This window comes from Symphalangus syndactylus, chromosome 12 (assembly GCF_028878055.3).
Source record: "Symphalangus syndactylus isolate Jambi chromosome 12, NHGRI_mSymSyn1-v2.1_pri, whole genome shotgun sequence".
NCBI classification, from domain to species: Eukaryota; Metazoa; Chordata; class Mammalia; order Primates; family Hylobatidae; genus Symphalangus; species Symphalangus syndactylus.
In genome coordinates this window covers 18,564,164-18,587,448 of record NC_072441.2, presented here as the reverse complement: position 1 = coordinate 18,587,448, position 23,285 = coordinate 18,564,164, and positions in this window count along the sequence as shown.

Sequence of the window (23,285 nt, the reverse complement as noted above, 5' to 3'; positions counted from 1 at the left end):
TAAACTACACAGTAGCATTCTGTGAAAATTCTTTCTGTTCTGTGCATTCAACTAACAGAGTTGAACCTTACTTTTGATTGAGCCGTTCTGAAACACTCTTTCTGTAGAAACTGCAATTGGACATGCTAAGCGCTAAGAGGCCTACATTGGGAAAAAGAATATCTTCAAATAAAAACTACACAGATGCATTCTGTGAAACTTATTTCTGATCTGTAAATTCAGTTAACAGAGATAAAACATATTTTTGATTGAGCAGTTATGAAACACTCTTTTTGTAGAAAATGCAAGTGGAGATTCGGAGCGCTAAGAGGGTAATAGTGGAAAAAGGAATGTCTCCAAATATAAACTACACAGAATCATTCTGTGAAACTTCTTTCTGATCTGTGCATTCAGCTAACAGTGTTAAATCATACTTTTGATTGAGCAGATCTGAACACTCTTTCTGTAGAAAATGCAACTGGACATTTGGAGCGCTAAGAGCGTAGTAGTGGAAAAAGGAATATATTCAAATATAAACTACACAGAAGCATTCTGTGAAACTTCTTTCTGATCTGAGCATTCAGCTAACAGAGTTAAACCATACTTTTGATTGAGCAGTTTTGAAACACTCTGTCTGTAGAAAATGCAACTGGACATTCGTAGCGCTAAGTGGGTAATAGTGGAAAAAAGAATATGTTCAAATATAAACTACACAGAAGCATTGTATGAAACTTCTTTCTGTTCTGTGCATTCAACTAACAGAGTTGAACCTTACTTTTGATTGAGCCGTTCTGAAACACTCTTTCTGTAGAAACTGCAATTGGACATTCTGAGCGCTAAGAGGCCTCTATTGGGAAATATAATATCTTCAAATAAAAACTACACAGAAGCATTGTGTGAAACTTATTTCTGATATGTTCATTAAGCTAACAGAGTTAAACCATACTTTTGATTGCGCAGTTCTGAACACTCTTTCTGTAGAAAATGCAAGTGGACATTCGGAGCGCTAAGAGGGTAATAGTGGAAAAAGGAATATATTCAAATATAAACTACACAGTAGCATTCTGTGAAAATTCTTTCTGTTCTGTGCATTCAACTAACAGAGTTGAACCTTACTTTTGATTGAGCCGTTCTGAAACACTTTCTGTAGAAACTGCAATTGGACATGCTAAGCGCTAAGAGGCCTACATTGGGAAAAAGAATATCTTCAAATAAAAACTACACAGATGCATTCTGTGAAACTTATTTCTGATCTGTAAATTCAGATAACAGAGATAAAACATATTTTTGATTGAGCAGGTATGAAACACTCTTTTTGCAGAAAATGCAAGTGGAGATTCGGAGCGCTAAGAGGGTAATAGTGGAAAAAGGAATGTCTTCAAATATAAACTACACAGAATCATTCGGTGAAACTTCTTTCTGATCAGTGCATTCAGCTAATAGAGTTAAACCATACTTTTGATTGAGCAGATCTGAACACTCTTTCTGTTGAAAATGCAACTGGACATTTGGAGCGCTAAGAGCGTAGTAGTGGAAAAAGGAATATATTCAAATATAAACTACACAGAAGCATTCTGTGAAACTTCTTTCTGATCAGAGCATTCAGCTAACAGAGTTAAACCATACTTTTGATTGAGCAGTTTTGAAACACTCTGTCTGTAGAAAATGCAACTGGACATTCGTAGCGCTAAGTGGGTAATAGTGGAAAAAAGAATATGTTCAAATATAAACTACACAGAAGCATTGAATGAAACTTCTTTCTGTTCTGTGCATTCAACTAACAGAGTTGAACCTTACTTTTGATTGAGCCTTTCTGAAACACTCTTTCTGTAGAAACTGCAATTGGACATTCTGAGCGCTAAGAGGCCTATATTGGGAAAAAAAATATCTTCAAATAAAAACTACACAGAAGAATTTTGTGAAACTTATTTCTGATATGTTCATTAATCTAACAGAGTTTAACCATACTTTTGATTGCGCAGTTCTGAACACTCTTTCTGTAGAAAATGCAAGTGGACATTCGGAGCGCTAAGAGGGTAATAGTGGAAAAAGGAATATATTCAAATATAAACTACACAGTAGCATTCTGTGAAAATTCTTTCTGTTCTGTGCATTCAACTAACAGAGTTGAACCTTACTTTTGATTGAGCCGTTCTGAAACACTCTTTCTGTAGAAACTGCAATTGGACATGCTAAGCGCTAAGAGGCCTACATTGGGAAAAAAATATCTTCAAATAAAAACTACACAGATGCATTCTGTGAAACTTATTTCTGATCTGTAAATTCAGTTAACGGAGATAAATCATATTTTTGATTGAGCAGTTATGAAACACTCTTTTTGTAGAAAATGCAAGTGGAGATTCGGAGCGCTAAGAGGGTAATAGTGGAAAAAGGAATGTCTTCAAATATAAACTACACAGAATCATTCGGTGAAACTTCTTTCTGATCTGTGCATTCAGCTAACAGAGTTAAACCATACTTTTGATTGAGCAGATCTGAACACTCTTTCTGTAGAAAATGCAACTGGACATTTGGAGCGCTAAGAGCGTAGTAGTGGAAAAAGGAATATATTCAAATATAAACTACACAGAAGCATTCTGTGAAACTTCTTTCTGATCTGAGCATTCAGCTAACGGAGTTAAGCCATACTTTTGATTGAGCAGTTTTGAAACCCTCTGTATGTAGAAAATGCAACTGGACATTCGTAGCGCTAAGTGGGTAATAGTGGAAAAAAGAATATGTTCAAATATAAACTACACAGAAACATTGTATGAAACTTCTTTCTGTTCTGTGCATTCAACTAACAGAGTTGAACCTTACTTTTGATTGAGCCGTTCTGAAACACTCTTTCTGTAGAAACTGCAATTGGACATTCTGAGCGCTAAGAGGCCTATATTGGGAAAAAGAATGTCTACAAATAAAAACTACACAGAAGAATTGTGTGAAACTTCTTTCTGTTCTGTTTGTTCAACTAAAAGAGTTGAACCTTAGTTTTGATTGAGCCGTTCTGAAACACACTTTCTGTAGAAAATGCAAGTGGAGATTCGGAGCGCTAAGAGGGTAATAGTGGAAAAAGGAATGTCTCCAAATATAAACTACACAGAATCATTCTGTGAAACTTCTTTCTGATCTGTGCATTCAGCTAACAGAGTTAAACCATACTTTTGATTGAGCAGATCTGAACAGTCTTTCTGTAGAAAATGCAACTGGACATTTGGAGCGCTAAGAGAGTAGTAGTGGAAAAAGGAATATATTCAAATATAAACTACACAGAAGCATTCTGTGAAACTTCTTTCTGATCTGAGCATTCAGCTAACAGAGTTAAACCATACTTTTGATTGAGCAGTTTTGAAACACTCTGTATGTAGAAAATGAAACTGGACATTCGTAGCGCTAAGTGGGTAATAGTGGAAAAAAGAATATGTTCAAATATAAACTACACAGAAGCATTGTATGAGACTTCTTTCTGTTCTGTGCATTCAACTAGCAGAGTTGAACCTTACTTTTGATTGAGCCTTTCTGAAACACTCTTTCTGTAGAAACTGCAATTGGACATTCTGAGCGCTAAGAGGCCTCTATTGGGAAAAATAATATCTTCAAATAAAAACTACACAGAAGCATTGTGTGAAACTTATTTCTGATATGTTCATTAAGCTAACACAGTTAAACCATACTTTTGATTGCGCAGTTCTGAACACTCTTTCTGTAGAAAATGCAAGTGGACATTCGGAGCGCTAAGAGGGAAATAGTGGAAAAAGGAATATATTCAAATATAAACTACACAGTAGCATTCTGTGAAAATCCTTTCTGTTCTGTGCATTCAACTAACAGAGTTGAACCTTACTTTTGATTGAGCCGTTCTGAAACACTCTTTCTGTAGAAACTGCAATTGGACATGCTAAGCGCTAAGAGGCCTACATTGGGAAAAAGAATATCTTCAAATAAAACTACACAGATGCATTCTGTGAAACTTATTTCTGATCTGTAAATTCAGTTAACAGAGATAAAACATATTTTTTATTGAGCAGTTATGAAACACTCTTTTTGTAGAAAATGCAAGTGGAGATTCGGAGCGCTAAGAGGGTAATAGTGGAAAAAGGAATGCCTTCAAATAAAAACTACACAGAATCATTCGGTGAAACTTCTTTCTGATCTGTGCATTCAGCTAACAGAGTTAAACCATACTTTTGATTGAGCAGATCTGAACACTCTTTCTGTAGAAAATGCAACTGGACATTTGGAGCGCTAAGAGCGTAGTAGTGGAAAAAGGAATATATTCAAATATAAACTACACAGAAGCATTCTGTGAAACTTCTTTCTGATCTGAGCATTCAGCTAACAGAGTTAAACCATACTTTTGATTGAGCAGTTTTGAAAAACTCTGTCTGTAGAAAATGCAACTGGACATTCGTAGCGCTAAGTGGGTAATAGTGGAAAAAAGAATATGTTCAAATATAAACTACACAGAAGCATTCTATGAAACTTCTTTCTGTTCTGTGCATTCAACTAACGGAGTTGAACCTTACTTTTGATTGAGCCGTTCAGAAACACTCTTTGTGTAGAAACTGCAATTGGACATTCTGAGCGCTAAGAGGCCTATATTGGGAAAAAGAATGTCTACAAATAAAAACTACACAGAAGAATTTTGTGAAACTTCTTTCTGTTCTGTTTGTTCAACTAAAAGAGTTGAACCTTAGTTTTGATTGAGCCGTTCTGAAACACTCTTTCTGTAGAAAATGCAAGTGGAGATTCGGAGCGCTAAGAGGGTAATAGTGGAAAAAGGAATGTCTCCAAATATAAACTACACAGAATCATTCGGTGAAACTTCTTTCTGATCTGTGCATTCAGCTAACAGAGTTAAACCATACTTTTGATTGAGCAGATCTGAACTCTCTTTCTGTAGAAAATGCAACTGGACATTTGGAGCGCTAAGAGAGTAGTAGTGGAAAAAGGAATATATTCAAATATAAACTACACAGAAGCATTCTGTGAAACTTCTTTCTGATCTGAGCATTCAGCTAACAGAGTTAAACCATACTTTTGATTGAGCAGTTTTGAAACACTCTGTCTGTAGAAAATGCAACTGGACATTCGTAGCGCTAAGTGGGTAATTGTGGAAAAAAGAATATGTTCAAATATAAACTACACAGAAGCAGTGTATGAAACTTCTTTCTGTTCTGTGAATTCAAATAACAGAGTTGAACCTTACTTTTGATTGAGCCTTTCTGAAACACTCTTTCTGTAGAAACTGCAATTGGACATTCTGAGCGCTAAGAGGCCTATATTGGGAAAAATAATATCTTCAAATAAAAACTACACAGAAGCATTGTGTGAAACTTATTTCTGATATGTTCATTAAGCTAACAGAGTTAAACCATACTTTTGATTGCGAAGTTCTGAACACTCTTTCTGTAGAAAATGCAAGTGGACATTCGGAGCGCTAAGAGGGTAATAGTGGAAAAAGGAATATATTCAAATATAAACTACACAGTAGCATTCTGTGAAAATTCTTTCTGTTCTGTGCATTCAACTAACAGAGTTGAACCTTACTTTTGATTGAGCCGTTCTGAAACACTCTTTCTGTAGAAACTGCAATTGGACATGCTAAGCGCTAAGAGGCCTACATTGGGAAAAAGAATATCTTCAAATAAAAACTACACAGATGCATTCTGTGAAACTTATTTCTGATCTGTAAATTCAGTTAACAGAGATAAAACATATTTTTGATTGAGCAGTTATGAAACACTCTTTTGTAGAAAATGCAAGTGGAGATTCGGAGCGCTAAGAGGGTAATAGTGGAAAAAGGAATGTCTCCAAATATAAACTACACAGAATCATTCTGTGAAACTTCTTTCTGATCTGTGCATTCAGCTAACAGTGTTAAATCATACTTTTGATTGAGCAGATCTGAACACTCTTTCTGTAGAAAATGCAACTGGACATTTGGAGCGCTAAGAGCGTAGTAGTGGAAAAAGGAATATATTCAAATATAAACTACACAGAAGCATTCTGTGAAACTTCTTTCTGATCTGAGCATTCAGCTAACAGAGTTAAACCATACTTTTGATTGAGCAGTTTTGAAACACTCTGTCTGTAGAAAATGCAACTGGACATTCGTAGCGCTAAGTGGGTAATAGTGGAAAAAAGAATATGTTCAAATATAAACTACACAGAAGCATTGTATGAAACTTCTTTCTGTTCTGTGCATTCAACTAACAGAGTTGAACCTTACTTTTGATTGAGCCGTTCTGAAACACTCTTTCTGTAGAAACTGCAATTGGACATTCTGAGCGCTAAGAGGCCTCTATTGGGAAATATAATATCTTCAAATAAAAACTACACAGAAGCATTGTGTGAAACTTATTTCTGATATGTTCATTAAGCTAACAGAGTTAAACCATACTTTTGATTGCGCAGTTCTGAACACTCTTTCTGTAGAAAATGCAAGTGGACATTCGGAGCGCTAAGAGGGTAATAGTGGAAAAAGGAATATATTCAAATATAAACTACACAGTAGCATTCTGTGAAAATTCTTTCTGTTCTGTGCATTCAACTAACAGAGTTGAACCTTACTTTTGATTGAGCCGTTCTGAAACACTTTCTGTAGAAACTGCAATTGGACATGCTAAGCGCTAAGAGGCCTACATTGGGAAAAAGAATATCTTCAAATAAAAACTACACAGATGCATTCTGTGAAACTTATTTCTGATCTGTAAATTCAGTTAACAGAGATAAATCATATTTTTGATTGAGCAGTTATGAAACACTCTTTTTGTAGAAAATGCAAGTGGAGATTCGGAGCGCTAAGAGGGTAATAGTGGAAAAAGGAATGTCTTCAAATATAAACTACACAGAATCATTCGGTGAAACTTCTTTCTGATCTGTGCATTCAGCTAACAGAGTTAAACCATACTTTTGATTGAGCAGATCTGAACACTCTTTCTGTTGAAAATGCAACTGGACATTTGGAGCGCTAAGAGCGTAGTAGTGGAAAAAGGAATATATTCAAATATAAACTACACAGAAGCATTCTGTGAAACTTCTTTCTGATCTGAGCATAGAGCTAACAGAGTTAAACCATACTTTTGATTGAGCAGTTTTGAAACACTCTGTCTGTAGAAAATGCAACTGGACATTCGTAGCGCTAAGTGGGTAATAGTGGAAAAGAGAATATGTTCAAATATAAACTACACAGAAGCATTGTATGAAACTTCTTTCTGTTCTGTGCATTCAACTAACAGAGTTGAACCTTACTTTTGATTGAGCCGTTCTGAAACACTCTTTCTGTAGAAACTGCAATTGGACATTCTGAGCGCTAAGAGGCCTATATTGGGAAAAAGAATGTCTACAAATAAAAACTACACAGAAGAATTGTGTGAAACTTCTTTCTGTTCTGTTTGTTCAACTAAAAGAGTTGAGCCTTAGTTTTGATTGAGCCGTTCTGAAACACTCTTTCTGTAGAAAATGCAAGTGGAGATTCGGAGCGCTAAGAGGGTAATAGTGGAAAAAGGAATTTCTCCAAATATAAACTACACAGAATCATTCTGTGAAACTTCTTTCTGATCTGTGCATTCAGCTAACAGAGTTAAACCATACTTTTGATTGAGCAGATCTGAACACTCTTTCTGTAGAAAATGCAACTGGACATTTGGAGCGCTAACAGAGTAGTAGTGGAAAAAGGAATATATTCAAATATAAACTACACAGAAGCATTCTGTGAAACTTCTTTCTGATCTGAGCATTCAGCTAACAGAGTTAAAGCATACTTATGATTGAGCAGTTTTGAAACACTCTGTCTGTAGAAAATGCAACTGGACATTCGTAGCGCTAAGTGGGTAATAGTGGAAAAAAGAATATATTCAAATATAAACTACACAGAAGCATTGTATGAAACTTCTTTCTGTTCTGTGCATTTAACTAACAGAGTTGAACCTTACTTTTGATTGAGCCTTTCTGAAACACTCTTTCTGTAGAAACTGCAATTGGACATTCTGAGCGCTAAGAGGCCTATATTGGGAAAAAAAATATCTTCAAATAAAAACTACACAGAAGCATTGTGTGAAACTTATTTCTGATATGTTCATTAAGCTAACAGAGTTAAACCATACTTTTGATTGCGCAGTTCTGAACACTCTTTCTGTAGAAAATGCAAGTGGACATTCGGAGCGCTAAGAGGGTAATAGTGGAAAAAGGAATATATTCAAATATAAACTACACAGTAGCATTCTGTGAAAATTCTTTCTGTTCTGTGCATTCAACTAACAGAGTTGAACCTTACTTTTGATTGAGCCGTTCTGAAACACTCTTTCTGTAGAAACTGCAATTAGACATGCTAAGCGCTAAGAGGCCTACATTGGGAAAAAAATATCTTCAAATAAAAACTACACAGATGCATTCTGTGAAACTTATTTCTGATCTGTAAATTCAGTTAACAGAGATAAAACATATTTTTCATTGAGCAGTTATGAAACACTCTTTTTGTAGAAAATGCAAGTGGAGATTCGGAGCGCTAAGAGGGGAATAGTGGAAAACGGAATGTCTTCAAATATAAACTACACAGAATCATTCGGTGAAACTTCTTTCTGATCTGTGCATTCAGGTAACAGAGTTAAACCATACTTTTGATTGAGCAGATCTGAACACTCTTTCTGTAGAAAATGCAACTGGACATTTGGAGCGCTAAGAGCGTAGTAGTGGAAAAAGGAATATATTCAAATATAAACTACACAGAAGCATTCTGTGAAACTTCTTTCTGATCTGAGCATTCAGCTAACAGAGTTAAACCATACTTTTGATTGAGCAGTTTTGAAACACTCTGTATGTAGAAAATGAAACTGGACATTCGTAGCGCTAAGTGGGTAATAGTGGAAAAAAGAATATGTTCAAATATAAACTACACAGAAGCATTGTATGAGACTTCTTTCTGTTCTGTGCATTCAACTAGCAGAGTTGAACCTTACTTTTGATTGAGCCTTTCTGAAACACTCTTTCTGTAGAAACTGCAATTGGACATTCTGAGCGCTAAGAGGCCTCTATTGGGAAAAATAATATCTTCAAATAAAAACTACACAGAAGCATTGTGTGAAACTTATTTCTGATATGTTCATTAAGCTAACAGAGTTAAACCATACTTTTGATTGCGCAGTTCTGAACACTCTTTCTGTAGAAAATGCAAGTGGACATTCGGAGCGCTAAGAGGGTAATAGTGGAAAAAGGAATATATTCAAATATAAACTACACAGTAGCATTCTGTGAAAATCCTTTCTGTTCTGTGCATTCAACTAAGAGAGTTGAACCTTACTTTTGATTGAGCCGTTCTGAAACACTCTTTCTGTAGAAACTGCAATTGGACATGCTAAGCGCTAAGAGGCCTACATTGGGAAAAAGAATATCTTCAAATAAAACTACACAGATGCATTCTGTGAAACTTATTTCTGATCTGTAAATTCAGTTAACAGAGATAAAACATATTTTTGATTGAGCAGTTATGAAACACTCTTTTTGTAGAAAATGCAAGTGGAGATTCGGAGCGCTAAGAGGGTAATAGTGGAAAAAGGAATGCCTTCAAATAAAAACTACACAGAATCATTCGGTGAAACTTCTTTCTGATCTGTGCATTCAGCTAACAGAGTTAAACCATACTTTTGATTGAGCAGATCTGAACACTCTTTCTGTAGAAAATGCAACTGGACATTTGGAGCGCTAAGAGCGTAGTAGTGGAAAAAGGAATATATTCAAATATAAACTACACAGAAGCATTCTGTGAAACTTCTTTCTGATCTGAGCATTCAGCTAACAGAGTTAAACCATACTTTTGATTGAGCAGTTTTGAAACACTCTGTCTGTAGAAAATGCAACTGGACATTCGTAGCGCTAAGTGGGTAATAGTGGAAAAAAGAATATGTTCAAATATAAACTACACAGAAGCATTGTATGAAACTTCTTTCTGTTCTGTGCATTCAACTAACGGAGTTGAACCTTACTTTTGATTGAGCCGTTCAGAAACACTCTTTCTGTAGAAACTGCAATTGGACATTCTGAGCGCTAAGAGGCCTATATTGGGAAAAAGAATGTCTACAAATAAAAACTACACAGAAGAATTTTGTGAAACTTCTTTCTGTTCTGTTTGTTCAACTAAAAGAGTTGAAACTTAGTTTTGATTGAGCCGTTCTGAAACACTCTTTCTGTAGAAAATGCAAGTGGAGTTTCGGAGCGCTAAGAGGGTAATAGTGGAAAAAGGAATGTCTCCAAATATAAACTACACAGAATCATTCTGTGAAACTTCTTTCTGATCTGTGCATTCAGCTAACAGATTTAAACCATACTTTTGATTGAGCAGATCTGAACACTCTTTCTGTAGAAAATGCAACTGGACATTTGGAGCGCTAAGAGCGTAGTAGTGGAAAAAGGAATATATTCAAATATAAACTACACAGAAGCATTCTGTGAAACTTCTTTCTGATCTGAGCATTCAGCTAACAGAGTTAAACCATACTTTTGATTGAGCAGTTTTGAAACACTATGTCTGTAGAAAATACAACTGGACATTCGTAGCGCTAAGTGGGTAATAGTGGAAAAAAGAATATGTTCAAATATAAACTACACAGAAACATTGTATGAAACTTCTTTCTGTTCTGTGCATTCAACTAACAGAGTTGAACCTTACTTTTGATTGAGCCTTTCTGAAACACTCTTTCTGTAGAAACTGCAATTGGACATTCTGAGCGCTAAGAGGCCTCTATTGGGAAAAATAATATCTTCAAATAAAAACTACACAGAAGCATTGTGTGAAACTTATTTCTGATATGTTCATTAAGCTAACAGAGTTAAACCATACTTTGGATTGCGCAGTTCTGAACACTCTTTCTGTAGAAAATTCAAGTGGACATTCGGAGCGCTAAGAGGGTAATAGTGGAAAAAGGAATATATTCAAATGTAAACTACACAGTAGCATTCTGTGAAAATTCTTTCTGTTCTGTGCATTCAACTAACAGAGTTGAACCTTACTTTTGATTGAGCCGCTCTGAAACACTCTTTCTGTAGAAACTGCAATTGGACATGCTAAGCGCTAAGAGGCCTACATTGGGAAAAAGAATATCTTCAAATAAAAACTACACAGATGCATTCTGTGAAACTTATTTCTGATCTGTAAATTCAGTTAACAGAGATAAAACATATTTTTGATTGAGCAGTTATGAAACACTCTTTTTGTAGAAAATGCAAGTGGAGATTCGGAGCGCTAAGAGGGTAATAGTGGAAAAAGGAATGTCTTCAAATAAAAACTACACAGAATCATTCGGTGAAACTTCTTTCTGATCTGTGCATTCAGCTAACAGAGTTAAACCATACTTTTGATTGAGCAGATCTGAACACTCTTTCTGTAGAAAATGCAACTGGACATTTGGAGCGCTAAGAGCGTAGTAGTGGAAAAAGGAATATATTCAAATATAAACTACACAGAAGCATTCTGTGAAACTTCTTTCTGATCTGAGCATTCAGCTAACAGAGTTAAACCATACTTTTGATTGAGCAGTTTTGAAACACTCTGTCTGTAGAAAATGCAACTGGACATTCGTAGCGCTAAGTGGGTAATAGTGGAAAAAAGAATATGTTCAAATATAAACTACACAGAAGCATTGTATGAAACTTCTTTCTGTTCTGTGCATTCAACTAACAGAGTTGAACCTTACTTTTGATTGAGCCGTTCTGAAACACTCTTTCTGTAGAAACTGCAATTGGACATTCTGAGTGCTAAGAGGCCTATATTGGGAAAAAGAATGTCTACAAATAAAAACTACACAGAAGAATTGTGTGAAAATTCTTTCTGTTCTGTTTGTTCAACTAAAAGAGTTGAACCTTAGTTTTGATTGAGCCGTTCTGAAACACTCTTTCTGTAGAAAATGCAAGTGGAGATTCGGAGCGCTAAGAGGGTAATAGTGGAAAAAGGAATGTCTGCAAATATAAACTACACACAATCATTCTGTGAAACTTCTTTCTGATCTGTGCATTCAGCTAACAGAGTTAAAACATTCTTTTGATTGAGCAGATCTGAACACTCTTTCTGTAGAAAATGCTACTGTACATTTGGAGCGCTAAGAGAGTAGTAGTGGAAAAAGGAATATATTCAAATATAAACTACACAGAAGCATTCTGTGAAACTTCTTTCTGATCTGAGCATTCAGCTAACAGAGTTAAACCATACTTTTGATTGAGCAGTTTTGAAACACTATGTCTGTAGAAAATACAACTGGACATTCGTAGCGCTAAGTGGGTAATAGTGGAAAAAAGAATATGTTCAAATATAAACTACACAGAAACATTGTATGAAACTTCTTTCTGTTCTGTGCATTCAACTAACAGAGTTGAACCTTACTTTTGATTGAGCCTTTCTGAAACACTCTTTCTGTAGAAACTGCAATTGGACATTCTGAGCGCTAAGAGGCCTCTATTGGGAAAAATAATATCTTCAAATAAAAACTACACAGAAGCATTGTGTGAAACTTATTTCTGATATGTTCATTAAGCTAACAGAGTTAAACCATACTTTGGATTGCGCAGTTCTGAACACTCTTTCTGTAGAAAATGCAAGTGGACATTCGGAGCGCTAAGAGGGTAATAGTGGAAAAAGGAATATATTCAAATATAAACTACACAGTAGCATTCTGTGAAAATTCTTTCTGTTCTGTGCATTCAACTAACAGAGTTGAACCTTACTTTTGATTGAGCCGCTCTGAAACACTCTTTCTGTAGAAACTGCAATTGGACATGCTAAGCGCTAAGAGGCCTACATTGGGTAAAAGAATATCTTCAAATAAAAACTACACAGATGCATTCTGTGAAACTTATTTCTGATCTGTAAATTCAGTTAACAGAGATAAAACATATTTTTGATTGAGCAGTTATGAAACACTCTTTTTGTAGAAAATGCAATTGGAGATTCGGAGCGCTAAGTGGGTAATAGTGGAAAAAGGAATGCCTTCAAATAAAAACTACACAGAATCATTCGGTGAAACTTCTTTCTGATCTGTGCATTCAGCTAACAGAGTTAAACCATACTTTTGATTGAGCAGATCTGAACACTCTTTCTGTAGAAAATGCAACCGGACATTTGGAGCGCTAAGAGAGTAGTAGTGGAAAAAGGAATATATTCAAATATAAACTACACAGAAACATTCTGTGAAACTTCTTTCTGATCTGAGCATTCAGCTAACAGAGTTAAACCATACTTTTGATTGAGCAGTTTTGAAACACTCTGTCTGTAGAAAATGCAACTGGACATTCGTAGCGCTAAGTGGGTAATAGTGGAAAAAAAATATGTTCAAATATAAACTACACAGAAGCATTGTATGAAACTTCTTTCTGTTCTGTGCATTCAACTAACAGAGTTGAACCTTACTTTTGATTGAGCCGTTCTGAAACACTCTTTCTGTAGAAACTGCAATTGGACATTCTGAGCGCTAAGAGGCCTATATTGGGAAAAAGAATATCTACAAATAAAAACTACACAGAAGAATTGTGTGAAACTTCTTTCTGTTCTGTTTGTTCAACTAAAAGTGTTGAACCTTAGTTTTGATTGAGCCTTTCTGAAACACTCTTTCTGTAGAAAATGCAAGTGGAGTTTCAGAGCGCTAAGAGGGTAATAGTGGAAAAAGGAATGTCTCCAAATATAAAATACACAGAATCATTCTGTGAAACTTCTTTCTGATCTGTGCATTCAGCTAACAGAGTTAAACCATACTTTTGATTGAGCAGATCTGAACACTCTTTCTGTAGAAAATGCAACTGGACATTTGGAGCGCTAAGAGAGTAGTAGTGGAAAAAGGAATATATTCAAATATAAACTACACAGAAACATTCTGTGAAACTTCTTTCTGATCTGAGCATTCAGCTAACAGAGTTAAACCATACTTTTGATTGAGCAGTTTTGAAACACTCTGTCTGTAGAAAATACAACTGGACATTCGTAGCGCTAAGTGGGTAATAGTGGAAAAAAGAATATGTTCAAATATAAACTACACAGAAACATTGTATGAAACTTCTTTCTGTTCTGTGCATTCAACTAACAGAGTTGAACCTTACTTTTGATTGAGCCTTTCTGAAACACTCTTTCTGTAGAAACTGCAATTGGACATTCTGAGCGCTAAGAGGCCTCTATTGGGAAAAATAATATCTTCAAATAAAAACTACACAGAAGCATTGTGTGAAACTTATTTCTGATATGTTCATTAAGCTAACAGAGTTAAACCATACTTTGGATTGCGCAGTTCTGAACACTCTTTCTGTAGAAAATGCAAGTGGACATTCGGAGCGCTAAGAGGGTAATAGTGGAAAAAGGAATATATTCAAATGTAAACTACACAGTAGCATTCTGTGAAAATTCTTTCTGTTCTGTGCATTCAACTAACAGAGTTGAACCTTACTTTTGATTGAGCCGCTCTGAAACACTCTTTCTGTAGAAACTGCAATTGGACATGCTAAGCGCTAAGAGGCCTACATTGGGAAAAAGAATATCTTCAAATAAAAACTACACAGATGCATTCTGTGAAACTTATTTCTGATCTGTAAATTCAGTTAACAGAGATAAAACATATTTTTGATTGAGCAGTTATGAAACACTCTTTTTGTAGAAAATGCAAGTGGAGATTCGGAGCGCTAAGAGGGTAATAGTGGAAAAAGGAATGTCTTCAAATAAAAACTACACAGAATCATTCGGTGAAACTTCTTTCTGATCTGTGCATTCAGCTAACAGAGTTAAACCATACTTTTGATTGAGCAGATCTGAACACTCTTTCTGTAGAAAATGCAACTGGACATTTGGAGCGCTAAGAGCGTAGTAGTGGAAAAAGGAATATATTCAAATATAAACTACACAGAAGCATTCTGTGAAACTTCTTTCTGATCTGAGCATTCAGCTAACAGAGTTAAACCATACTTTTGATTGAGCAGTTTTGAAACACTCTGTCTGTAGAAAATGCAACTGGACATTCGTAGCGCTAAGTGGGTAATAGTGGAAAAAAGAATATGTTCAAATATAAACTACACAGAAGCATTGTATGAAACTTCTTTCTGTTCTGTGCATTCAACTAACAGAGTTGAACCTTACTTTTGATTGAGCCGTTCTGAAACACTCTTTCTGTAGAAACTGCAATTGGACATTCTGAGTGCTAAGAGGCCTATATTGGGAAAAAGAATGTCTACAAATAAAAACTACACAGAAGAATTGTGTGAAAATTCTTTCTGTTCTGTTTGTTCAACTAAAAGAGTTGAACCTTAGTTTTGATTGAGCCGTTCTGAAACACTCTTTCTGTAGAAAATGCAAGTGGAGATTCGGAGCGCTAAGAGGGTAATAGTGGAAAAAGGAATGTCTGCAAATATAAACTACACACAATCATTCTGTGAAACTTCTTTCTGATCTGTGCATTCAGCTAACAGAGTTAAAACATTCTTTTGATTGAGCAGATCTGAACACTCTTTCTGTAGAAAATGCTACTGTACATTTGGAGCGCTAAGAGAGTAGTAGTGGAAAAAGGAATATATTCAAATATAAACTACACAGAAGCATTCTGTGAAACTTCTTTCTGATCTGAGCATTCAGCTAACAGAGTTAAACCATACTTTTGATTGAGCAGTTTTGAAACACTATGTCTGTAGAAAATACAACTGGACATTCGTAGCGCTAAGTGGGTAATAGTGGAAAAAAGAATATGTTCAAATATAAACTACACAGAAACATTGTATGAAACTTCTTTCTGTTCTGTGCATTCAACTAACAGAGTTGAACCTTACTTTTGATTGAGCCTTTCTGAAACACTCTTTCTGTAGAAACTGCAATTGGACATTCTGAGCGCTAAGAGGCCTCTATTGGGAAAAATAATATCTTCAAATAAAAACTACACAGAAGCATTGTGTGAAACTTATTTCTGATATGTTCATTAAGCTAACAGAGTTAAACCATACTTTGGATTGCGCAGTTCTGAACACTCTTTCTGTAGAAAATGCAAGTGGACATTCGGAGCGCTAAGAGGGTAATAGTGGAAAAAGGAATATATTCAAATATAAACTACACAGTAGCATTCTGTGAAAATTCTTTCTGTTCTGTGCATTCAACTAACAGAGTTGAACCTTACTTTTGATTGAGCCGCTCTGAAACACTCTTTCTGTAGAAACTGCAATTGGACATGCTAAGCGCTAAGAGGCCTACATTGGGTAAAAGAATATCTTCAAATAAAAACTACACAGATGCATTCTGTGAAACTTATTTCTGATCTGTAAATTCAGTTAACAGAGATAAAACATATTTTTGATTGAGCAGTTATGAAACACTCTTTTTGTAGAAAATGCAATTGGAGATTCGGAGCGCTAAGTGGGTAATAGTGGAAAAAGGAATGCCTTCAAATAAAAACTACACAGAATCATTCGGTGAAACTTCTTTCTGATCTGTGCATTCAGCTAACAGAGTTAAACCATACTTTTGATTGAGCAGATCTGAACACTCTTTCTGTAGAAAATGCAACTGGACATTTGGAGCGCTAAGAGAGTAGTAGTGGAAAAAGGAATATATTCAAATATAAACTACACAGAAACATTCTGTGAAACTTCTTTCTGATCTGAGCATTCAGCTAACAGAGTTAAACCATACTTTTGATTGAGCAGTTTTGAAACACTCTGTCTGTAGAAAATGCAACTGGACATTCGTAGCGCTAAGTGGGTAATAGTGGAAAAAAGAATATGTTCAAATATAAACTACACAGAAGCATTGTATGAAACTCCTTTCTGTTCTGTGCATTCAACTAACAGAGTTGAACCTTACTTTTGATTGAGCCGTTCTGAAACACTCTTTCTGTAGAAACTGCAATTGGACATTCTGAGCGCTAAGAGGCCTATATTGGGAAAAAGAATATCTACAAATAAAAACTACACAGAAGAATTGTGTGAAACTTCTTTCTGTTCTGTTTGTTCAACTAAAAGTGTTGAACCTTAGTTTTGATTGAGCCTTTCTGAAACACTCTTTCTGTAGAAAATGCAAGTGGAGTTTCAGAGCGCTAAGAGGGTAATAGTGGAAAAAGGAATGTCTCCAAATATAAAATACACAGAATCATTCTGTGAAACTTCTTTCTGATCTGTGCATTCAGCTAACAGAGTTAAACCATACTTTTGATTGAGCAGATCTGAACACTCTTTCTGTAGAAAATGCAACTGGACATTTGGAGCGCTAAGAGAGTAGTAGTGGAAAAAGGAATATATTCAAATATAAACTACACAGAAACATTCTGTGAAACTTCTTTCTGATCTGAGCATTCAGCTAACAGAGTTAAACCATACTTTTGATTGAGCAGTTTTGAAACACTCTGTCTGTAGAAAATGCAACTGGACATTCGTAGCGCTAAGTGGGTAATAGTGGAAAAAAAATATGTTCAAATATAAACTACACAGAAGCATTGTATGAAACTTCTTTCTGTTCTGTGCATTCAACTAACAGAGTTGAACCTTACTTTTGATTGAGCCGTTCTGAAACACTCTTTCTGTAGAAACTGCAATTGGACATTCTGAGCGCTAAGAGGCCTATATTGGGAAAAAGAATATCTACAAATAAAAACTACACAGAAGAATTGTGTGAAACTTCTTTCTGTTCTGTTTGTTCAACTAAAAGTGTTGAACCTTAGTTTTGATTGAGCCTCTCTGAAACACTCTTTCTGTAGAAAATGCAACTGGAGTTTCAGAGCGCTAAGAGGGTAATAGTGGAAAAAGGAATGTCTCCAAATATAAAATACACAGAATCATTCTGTGAAACTTCTTTCTGATCTGTGCATTCAGCTAACAGAGTTAAACCATACTTTTGATTGAGCAGATCTGAAAACTCTTTCTGTAGAAAATGCAACTGGACATTTGGAGCGCTAAGAGAGTAGTAGTGGAAAAAGTAATATATTCAAATATAAACTACACAGAAGCATTCTGTGAAACTTCTTTCTGATCTGAGCATTCAGCTAACAGAGTTAAACCATACTTTTGATTGAGCAGTTTTGAAACACTCTGTCTGTAGAAAATGCAACTGGACATTCGTAGCGCTAAGTGGGTAATAGTGGAAAAAAGAATATGTTCAAATATAAACTACACAGAAGCATTGTATGAAACTTCTTTCTGTTCTGTGCATTCAACTAACAGAGTTGAACCTTACTTTTGATTGAGCCGTTCTGAAACACTCTTTCTGTAGAAACTGCAATTGGACATTCTGAGTGCTAAGAGGCCTATATTGGGAAAAAGAATGTCTACAAATAAAAACTACACAGAAGAATTGTGTGAAAATTCTTTCTGTTCTGTTTGTTCAACTAAAAGAGTTGAACCTTAGTTTTGATTGAGCCGTTCTGAAACACTCTTTCTGTAGAAAATGCAAGTGGAGATTCGGAGCGCTAAGAGGGTAATAGTGGAAAAAGGAATGTCTGCAAATATAAACTACACACAATCATTCTGTGAAACTTCTTTCTGATCTGTGCATTCAGCTAACAGAGTTAAAACATTCTTTTGATTGAGCAGATCTGAACACTCTTTCTGTAGAAAATGCTACTGTACATTTGGAGCGCTAAGAGAGTAGTAGTGGAAAAAGGAATATATTCAAATATAAACTACACAGAAGCATTCTGTGAAACTTCTTTCTGATCTGAGCATTCAGCTAACAGAGTTAAACCATACTTTTGATTGAGCAGTTTTGAAACACTATGTCTGTAGAAAATACAACTGGACATTCGTAGCGCTAAGTGGGTAATAGTGGAAAAAAGAATATGTTCAAATATAAACTACACAGAAACATTGTATGAAACTTCTTTCTGTTCTGTGCATTCAACTAACAGAGTTGAACCTTACTTTTGATTGAGCCTTTCTGAAACACTCTTTCTGTAGAAACTGCAATTGGACATTCTGAGCGCTAAGAGGCCTCTATTGGGAAAAATAATATCTTCAAATAAAAACTACACAGAAGCATTGTGTGAAACTTATTTCTGATATGTTCATTAAGCTAACAGAGTTAAACCATACTTTTGATTGCGCAGTTCTGAACACTCTTTCTGTAGAAAATGCAAGTGGACATTCGGAGCGCTAAGAGGGTAATAGTGGAAAAAGGAATATATTCAAATATAAACTACACAGTAGCATTCTGTGAAAATTCTTTCTGTTCTGTGCATTCAACTAACAGAGTTGAACCTTACTTTTGATTGAGCCGCTCTGAAACACTCTTTCTGTAGAAACTGCAATTGGACATGCTAAGCGCTAAGAGGCCTACATTGGGTAAAAGAATATCTTCAAATAAAAACTACACAGATGCATTCTGTGAAACTTATTTCTGATCTGTAAATTCAGTTAACAGAGATAAAACATATTTTTGATTGAGCAGTTTTGAAACACTCTTTTTGTAGAAAATGCAATTGGAGATTCGGAGCGCTAAGTGGGTAATAGTGGAAAAAGGAATGCCTTCAAATAAAAACTACACAGAATCATTCGGTGAAACTTCTTTCTGATCTGTGCATTCAGCTAACAGAGTTAAACCATACTTTTGATTGAGCAGATCTGAACACTCTTTCTGTAGAAAATGCAACCGGACATTTGGAGCGCTAAGAGAGTAGTAGTGGAAAAAGGAATATATTCAAATATAAACTACACAGAAACATTCTGTGAAACTTCTTTCTGATCTGAGCATTCAGCTAACAGAGTTAAACCATACTTTTGATTGAGCAGTTTTGAAACACTCTGTCTGTAGAAAATGCAACTGGACATTCGTAGCGCTAAGTGGGTAATAGTGGAAAAAAGAATATGTTCAAATATAAACTACACAGAAGCATTGTATGAAACTTCTTTCTGTTCTGTGCATTCAACTAACAGAGTTGAACCTTACTTTTGATTGAGCCGTTCTGAAACACTCTTTCTGTAGAAACTGCAATTGGACATTCTGAGCGCTAAGAGGCCTATATTGGGAAAAAGAATATCTACAAATAAAAACTACACAGAAGAATTGTGTGAAACTTCTTTCTGTTCTGTTTGTTCAACTAAAAGTGTTGAACCTTAGTTTTGATTGAGCCTTTCTGAAACACTCTTTCTGTAGAAAATGCAAGTGGAGTTTCAGAGCGCTAAGAGGGTAATAGTGGAAAAAGGAATGTCTCCAAATATAAAATACACAGAATCATTCTGTGAAACTTCTTTCTGATCTGTGCATTCAGCTAACAGAGTTAAACCATACTTTTGATTGAGCAGATCTGAACACTCTTTCTGTAGAAAATGCAACTGGACATTTGGAGCGCTAAGAGAGTAGTAGTGGAAAAAGGAATATATTCAAATATAAACTACACAGAAACATTCTGTGAAACTTCTTTCTGATCTGAGCATTCAGCTAACAGAGTTAAACCATACTTTTGATTGAGCAGTTTTGAAACACTCTGTCTGTAGAAAATACAACTGGACATTCGTAGCGCTAAGTGGGTAATAGTGGAAAAAAGAATATGTTCAAATATAAACTACACAGAAACATTGTATGAAACTTCTTTCTGTTCTGTGCATTCAACTAACAGAGTTGAACCTTACTTTTGATTGAGCCTTTCTGAAACACTCTTTCTGTAGAAACTGCAATTGGACATTCTGAGCGCTAAGAGGCCTCTATTGGGAAAAATAATATCTTCAAATAAAAACTACACAGAAGCATTGTGTGAAACTTATTTCTGATATGTTCATTAAGCTAACAGAGTTAAACCATACTTTGGATTGCGCAGTTCTGAACACTCTTTCTGTAGAAAATGCAAGTGGACATTCGGAGCGCTAAGAGGGTAATAGTGGAAAAAGGAATATATTCAAATGTAAACTACACAGTAGCATTCTGTGAAAATTCTTTCTGTTCTGTGCATTCAACTAACAGAGTTGAACCTTACTTTTGATTGAGCCGCTCTGAAACACTCTTTCTGTAGAAACTGCAATTGGACATGCTAAGCGCTAAGAGGCCTACATTGGGAAAAAGAATATCTTCAAATAAAAACTACACAGATGCATTCTGTGAAACTTATTTCTGATCTGTAAATTCAGTTAACAGAGATAAAACATATTTTTGATTGAGCAGTTATGAAACACTCTTTTTGTAGAAAATGCAAGTGGAGATTCGGAGCGCTAAGAGGGTAATAGTGGAAAAAGGAATGTCTTCAAATAAAAACTACACAGAATCATTCGGTGAAACTTCTTTCTGATCTGTGCATTCAGCTAACAGAGTTAAACCATACTTTTGATTGAGCAGATCTGAACACTCTTTCTGTAGAAAATGCAACTGGACATTTGGAGCGCTAAGAGCGTAGTAGTGGAAAAAGGAATATATTCAAATATAAACTACACAGAAGCATTCTGTGAAACTTCTTTCTGATCTGAGCATTCAGCTAACAGAGTTAAACCATACTTTTGATTGAGCAGTTTTGAAACACTCTGTCTGTAGAAAATGCAACTGGACATTCGTAGCGCTAAGTGGGTAATAGTGGAAAAAAGAATATGTTCAAATATAAACTACACAGAAGCATTGTATGAAACTTCTTTCTGTTCTGTGCATTCAACTAACAGAGTTGAACCTTACTTTTGATTGAGCCGTTCTGAAACACTCTTTCTGTAGAAACTGCAATTGGACATTCTGAGTGCTAAGAGGCCTATATTGGGAAAAAGAATGTCTACAAATAAAAACTACACAGAAGAATTGTGTGAAAATTCTTTCTGTTCTGTTTGTTCAACTAAAAGAGTTGAACCTTAGTTTTGATTGAGCCGTTCTGAAACACTCTTTCTGTAGAAAATGCAAGTGGAGATTCGGAGCGCTAAGAGGGTAATAGTGGAAAAAGGAATGTCTGCAAATATAAACTACACACAATCATTCTGTGAAACTTCTTTCTGATCTGTGCATTCAGCTAACAGAGTTAAAACATTCTTTTGATTGAGCAGATCTGAACACTCTTTCTGTAGAAAATGCTACTGTACATTTGGAGCGCTAAGAGAGTAGTAGTGGAAAAAGGAATATATTCAAATATAAACTACACAGAAGCATTCTGTGAAACTTCTTTCTGATCTGAGCATTCAGCTAACAGAGTTAAACCATACTTTTGATTGAGCAGTTTTGAAACACTATGTCTGTAGAAAATACAACTGGACATTCGTAGCGCTAAGTGGGTAATAGTGGAAAAAAGAATATGTTCAAATATAAACTACACAGAAACATTGTATGAAACTTCTTTCTGTTCTGTGCATTCAACTAACAGAGTTGAACCTTACTTTTGATTGAGCCTTTCTGAAACACTCTTTCTGTAGAAACTGCAATTGGACATTCTGAGCGCTAAGAGGCCTCTATTGGGAAAAATAATATCTTCAAATAAAAACTACACAGAAGCATTGTGTGAAACTTATTTCTGATATGTTCATTAAGCTAACAGAGTTAAACCATACTTTGGATTGCGCAGTTCTGAACACTCTTTCTGTAGAAAATGCAAGTGGACATTCGGAGCGCTAAGAGGGTAATAGTGGAAAAAGGAATATATTCAAATATAAACTACACAGTAGCATTCTGTGAAAATTCTTTCTGTTCTGTGCATTCAACTAACAGAGTTGAACCTTACTTTTGATTGAGCCGCTCTGAAACACTCTTTCTGTAGAAACTGCAATTGGATATGCTAAGCGCTAAGAGGCCTACATTGGGTAAAAGAATATCTTCAAATAAAAACTACACAGATGCATTCTGTGAAACTTATTTCTGATCTGTAAATTCAGTTAACAGAGATAAAACATATTTTTGATTGAGCAGTTATGAAACACTCTTTTTGCAGAAAATGCAATTGGAGATTCGGAGCGCTAAGTGGGTAATAGTGGAAAAAGGAATGCCTTCAAATAAAAACTACACAGAATCATTCGGTGAAACTTCTTTCTGATCTGTGCATTCAGCTAACAGAGTTAAACCATACTTTTGATTGAGCAGATCTGAACACTCTTTCTGTAGAAAATGCAACCGGACATTTGGAGCGCTAAGAGAGTAGTAGTGGAAAAAGGAATATATTCAAATATAAACTACACAGAAACATTCTGTGAAACTTCTTTCTGATCTGAGCATTCAGCTAACAGAGTTAAACCATACTTTTGATTGAGCAGTTTTGAAACACTCTGTCTGTAGAAAATGCAACTGGACATTCGTAGCGCTAAGTGGGTAATAGTGGAAAAAAGAATATGTTCAAATATAAACTACACAGAAGCATTGTATGAAACTTCTTTCTGTTCTGTGCATTCAACTAACAGAGTTGAACCTTACTTTTGATTGA